The following is a 6,000-nucleotide window of genomic DNA, read 5'->3' as shown; positions in this document are numbered from 1 at the left end:
AGCGAAACGATGAAATCTTCAGATATTTGACGTGTACGCGTGTGGTGTGGCCGTGCCTAGCGAGAGCTCCTATGTGCCGCTCGTTGCGGCGAATTGTCAAGCGGACGCACAGGCGCGTCTCCAGCTAGGCCGGCCCATTAGCGCGGAGCGGCGAATTGTCGAGCGGACGCACAGGCGCGTCTCCAGCTGGGCCGGCCCATTAGCGCAACGCAGTGAAAAAATCCCAAAAAACTCCGCTCAAGAGAGGGATCGAAGAAGGGACCTCCATCTTTGTACGCACGAGCCTAGCCAACGCGATAAACAAGCTTTCTTGGTTTGCCATGGCGCGCGAGCTAAATGTAATGTAGATCCGAACATTTTCTCAAATTCCTAACGCGAAAATTATTTTGAAAAAGTGTATTTTAAAAAGCGAACACTTTCCAAATTTAAGAAGAAAAGCTAAAAAGTGTGAACAAAGTTTTGATAAAATGAACATTTTTTAATTTAGAGAACAAAATTTTGAAATCGAGAACAAAATTTGAACATGAACATTTTTTATCTTGAGAGCAAATTTTGAAACGGAGAACAAATTTGGAAACGCAGAATTTTTTTAAAGCATGACATTTTTTTGAATCTTGAGAACAAATTTTGAAACGTAGAACAAATTTGGAAGCGCGAACAATTTCTTAAAGCACGAAATTTTTTTGAATATTGAGAAAAAAAATTTGAAGCATGAACATTTTTTGAAAACTTGAACAAGAAAATTGAAGTCTGGTACATTATATTAATTTTGAAAGTTTTGAACTTTTTTGTGTAACGAGAACAATTTTTGAATTTTGAGATTTTTTTATAAAACTGAACATTTTATGGAAAGGCAAACAAAATTTGAATATTTTGAAAAAAAGAGAAAAGAAGAAGAAAATGAAACAAGAAACCAAAGAAAGAAAACAAACATAAAAAAAAGAAAAGGAAAAAGAAACAGAAAGAAATTTGAAAATCTGAAGAACAAAAAGGAAATAGAAAGAGAAGAAAAAGGAATTGAAAAATGAAATAAAGAAACAGAAAAACAAAGAAAGAAGAAAGAAAGAGAAAGAAAAAATAAAGAGAAAAAGAAATAGAAAAAGAAAAAAAGAGTGAAAGCCGGTTCAAGAACCTTCTGGAAGGTTCCCAAAACCGGTCAGGAACCTTCCAGAAAGTACCCAAACCCGGATACTGTAGCCCGTGTACTATCTCGTAGTTGGGTCGGCCCATCTTGATCGCTAGGTCGCTCGCTCCGTGCGTTCGCTCGACATTCTGCCGCAATGAGGGTCCGTTAGGATATTCCGTGCCTGGCATCTTTGGGACGCCTCGCTACTTCGCTTTGCTAGCCATCTGCCAAGACAATTGGGCCGTCTCATTTATTTTGCCTCTTAATTTTCCCTAAGTTTTTTGCTGGACTATTCAGTGGCGGGCCTAGAAATAAAATAGAAGGTGTGCATATTTAAAAAAATGGGTTTTTATCAGTTTTGCCATCGGCTGTATAATGCTACTCAGTTTTGCCACTAAATGTTTTCACTACTAAAAAATGCCACTGTTCTGTTAGATCAAGCTCAAAAAGACCGTTTTTCACCGTTACTGTCTGGTCAATATACGTTGACTGAAGTTAAATGACGAAACTACCCCTATCCCATTTGTCAACCACCCCTCTCCATGTTGACATGTGGGACCATTTATAAGGGGCGCATGAAAAGGGAATAAAAATAGGCGTCATGGGGTTTTGAAGGAAGGTGCGAGCTAACCAACTGAGTTAACAAGATGTTATGTTTTATAAGGAGATGTAGGTAGTCAATTTCTGGCGAAAGCACAAACCTTTTCTCTTACTTAAGGCGATAAAATCCATTATCCCTTATATGTTTACATGGAATAATAATCCAACACAACAACGTCTCGTATCTTTCATTGTTGCTAGCTGAAAGAACATGCGGTGCCCCCATGTTTGGTTTTGGTAATTGATGACAATCTCTATGGACTAATGGTTGCCTTGAGTTATATTTGAAGGATTTGTCCATAGGCATTTCTTGAAGTTCATGTGTTGGTTTCAAGGAGTTTATGTGGTGATCAAGACTAAGTCAAGAGTGAATCAACTTGATCAACTCACAAAGCGTAGAAGATGTACCGAGAGGGATCAAGCGATCCCATGGTGTGGTAAGCACTGTCAATTACGCTTTGTGTACTAACCCATGATCTTCGTGAGAGTTCTTTGTGGGGTTAGTTTGCGGTGTGCAAGTTCAAGTGAAGCGTCATGAAAGAGATCAAATGCTTGAAGCTTGCCGTCCATTGTGGTGACAATGGACTTGTGAAGATGTTGCGGTGTGCAAGTTCAAGTGAAGCGTCATGAAGAGATCAAATGCTTGAAGCTTGTCGTCCATTGTGGTGACAATGGACTTGTGAAGATGTGCGGAAGAGTGGCTCACCCATAGTGGAGTATGGGGGAGCAATCAACTAGTCTTCATCGAGCCAACGCAACCAAGAAAGGTGGTCTAACTTGAGGGAGTCAAGATCGTCATCATCTAGCTCAAGTGGACCATGTGCAAGGCAAAGGTTTGCCCTTGATAGGTCTTCTATTTTACCGGTCTCGTGATGGTAGTTGGAAGACCGGGTTATAGGATCGATTGCCGTACTATCAAGGGGGGCTCTCGATGAGTAGCTTGATCGTATCATTCGTAGAGAGCTCAAACCATTGCATCCTTGCATCATCTTTCTTGGTTCTTGTTTGGTTCTTCTCTTTGTGAGTTTTGGAGCCTATGGTCATCTTGATGACAAGCTCGAGTTCGTCGAAAACGGAGTTCACTCGCATCTTCTATGATGTTTTCGATGTTGGAAGGTTATGCCGGTTCTTCTCGGTTGGAGGTTTCACTCCTCTATTTTGTTGGCATACCTTCCTTGCCTCTTCTTACTATAACAAGCTTGAGTTTGCTCAATTCGGAGCTCATATGCAGAAGTTATGGCAGTTTTAGTTTCCCGTGGAGTATTCTTGTTTTCGTGGAAGTGGCTTTAGGGTGGTCCCAGCGGTAGTACCGCGGTACCCAGCGGTAGTACCGCTTAGGGGTCACAAGCGGCAGTACCGCTCCGCAGCGGTAGTACCGCTGGTGGGTCCTCAGCAGTAGTACCGCTACGGTACCAGGCCCCTACCGCGTCGACTCGAGGGGTCATTTTTCGTGTCGGATAGTGCGGTACTTCGCAGCGGCAGTAGGGCGGCAGTACCGCTCACGAGCGGTAGTACCGCCCAACCACTGCGGCAGTACCGCTCGGGTCTATCACTCTCCTGCCCTCTAGACTCCACAGTAGTACCGCCCGGGGGAGCAGTAGTACCGCTGTGATTAGCGGTAGTACCGCTGCCTCCTGCGGTAGTACCGCCCTCTGCGGGGCTGTTTTGGGGGTAACGGTTGGATTGTTCCCCCCACTATATAAGGGGGTCTTCTTCCCATTCTACCTTATCCTTTGAGCTCGCGTTCTTCCCCCATTGTTGACCTTCTTCGAGCTTGCTAACTCTCAATCCCTCCATGGATTCTTGCTAGTTTTTGAGGGAAAAGAGAGAGGAGATCTAGATCCACATTTCCACCAATCACTTTCTCCTCTATGTGAGGGGAACCCATTGGATCTAGATCTTGGAGTTCTTGGTGTTCTCCTTCTTGTTCTTCCTCTCATTTTCCTCCCTAGCATTAGTTGCTTCGGTGGGATTTGAGAGAGAAGGACTTGGGCACTCCGTGTGCCCTTGCCATTGCATTTGGTGCATCGGTTTGAGTTCTCCACGGTGATACGTGGAAGTTACAAGTTGAGAAGCTTATTACTCTTGGGTGCTTGGTACCCTTGAGCTTGTTCCTCTTGGGTGCTTGGGCGCCCTAGACGGTTGGTGGTGTTCGGAGCTCAATCATTGTGGTGTAAAGCTCTGGGCAAGCGTCGGGGTCTCCAATTAGGTTGTGGAGATCGCCCCGAGCAATTTGACGGGTACCGGTGACCGCCCCCAAGGGTTGCCAAAGTGTACGGGTTCGGTGACCGCCCCCAAGGGTTGCCATGTACGGGTTCGGTGACCGCCCTCAAGGGTCCCTTAGTGGAATCACGGCATCTTGCATTGTGCGAGGGCATGAGGAGATTACGGTGGCCCTAGTGGCTTCTTGGGGAGCATTGTGCCTCCACACCGCTCCAAACGGAGATTAGCATCCGCAAGGGTGTGAACTTCGGGATACATCGTCGTCTCCGCGTGCCTCGGTTATCTCTTACCCGAACCCTTTACTTATGCACTTTACTTTGTGATAGCCATATTGTTTCTTGTCATATATCTTGCTATCACTTAGTTGTTTATCTTGCTTAGCATAAGTTGTTGGTGCACATAGGTGAGCCTAGTTGTTGTAGGTTTTGTGCTTGTCAAATTAACCGCTAGGTTTATTCCGCATTTGTTCAAGCCTAAACCGTAATTATTTTAAAGCGCCTATTCACCCCCCCTCTAGGCGACATCCACGATCTTTCACTAGCTAGTTGAGCTTGGATTATCGGCGAGGCAAAGTCAGCTACTACAAATTCTACGTACAAATTTCGACCTCTACAAGCTATACTGAACCACACATGCACACTGAGAATTAGTATACTCACCATGCAGGAATTTCAGAGCCTATGTCATGTTGGGGCGTCCTGTGGCCGACGCAACCCTCCGATTCGGTCCTGTTGTCCGTCGCCATTGCCGTGGAACAACTGCACTTCAAGACTCGGGAGGAGCTGCGGAGTCAGCCGGGAGAAGCGCCGGAGCTGCCTGCCTCCGGTGGCGGTGCCGGGCGGGAGGAAGAGCCGAAGCTGTGATGGGTGGCGGCACACGGCAGGAGGCGCCGCAGCTGCGGCGAGTGGGGGCACGCCGGAGCTGGGCGGGCAGCCCGGCGACCGGCGGTGCCAGGTGAGGAGTTTGGTAGGCGGCGGCTGGGGATGTTGATTCTCTTTAGGTTCAGACATCAGTACATAAGGCTTGTATCTCCCCAACAACAAATCGTTTCCATGGCTTAGTTGGTTAGGTTGCGCGCATGTGTACCCTGTGGTCTTGGGTTCGAACCCCCACTATCCCAAATTTTATTCTCTTTTTCTCATGCGCCCCTTACAAATGGGATAGGGGTAGTTTCGTCATCTAACTTCAGTTAACGTGTATTGACCAAACGGTAACGGTGAAAAATGGTCTTTTTGAGCTTGATCTAACAGAACAGTGGCATTTTTGAGTAGTGAAAATGTTTAGTGGCAAAACTGAGTAGTGTTATACAGCCGATGGCAAAACTGATAAAAATTAAAAAGTTGAGGTCTATTGCATGGTCTTAGAAATCAGCTAATTTTTACATGGTGAAAAAATGTTTTCCAAAAATCTGGGCGTGCCATGGCACACTTGGCACACCCCCTCGACACACCACTGATACTATTACTATACATGTGTACCAGATCATGGGCCCCCTCCCGGCCTGGGCCCTGGGCCGTCGCCCCATGGCCCCCACTGGCCATACGTCAGGGCCGACCCTGGCCACACCGAAGATGATGAGGTTGTGGCATGACCCTGGACGACTACATGTTTGATCTTAGATCCGAACTTGGCGTACAACGGCGTGGCAAATTTATCTCGGATGTTCTTTAGAGTGTTTTCGTGTTTGGTTAGGGACAACGTAGCGGTGGCGCTTCTTAGGGTTAGGAATAATGTCTTTCCCGCCCTATCCATATTCCATTGATGTATTGTCGACGGCAGAGGCCGTGGGGTTTTGTGTCTCCGGCGGGTCTTTGCAGATCCTGTCTGTTTAGGTGATTCCGTCTAAATTCGGATGACTTTCATGGTCTTTGGAGTTTCTAGAAGTCTTTATCGATGTTCTCTTCTCTAGGGTGCAGAGGCGGAAACAAAGGAGGGGCGAGCAGGGGCCCCTCTTGAGAGCTCCTTGTCGGCGCTTATGGTCCCAAATTGCATTGCAGCTCCATGGGCGTGCCTAGTTTAGCGCTTATTCTTTATCTTGCATCGATCCTCAC

The sequence above is a fragment of the Aegilops tauschii genome, chromosome 7, assembly GCF_002575655.3.
Source record: "Aegilops tauschii subsp. strangulata cultivar AL8/78 chromosome 7, Aet v6.0, whole genome shotgun sequence".
NCBI classification, from domain to species: Eukaryota; Viridiplantae; Streptophyta; class Magnoliopsida; order Poales; family Poaceae; genus Aegilops; species Aegilops tauschii.
The sequence above is the reverse complement of the archived record's forward strand: the minus strand, read 5'-3'. Positions refer to the sequence as shown.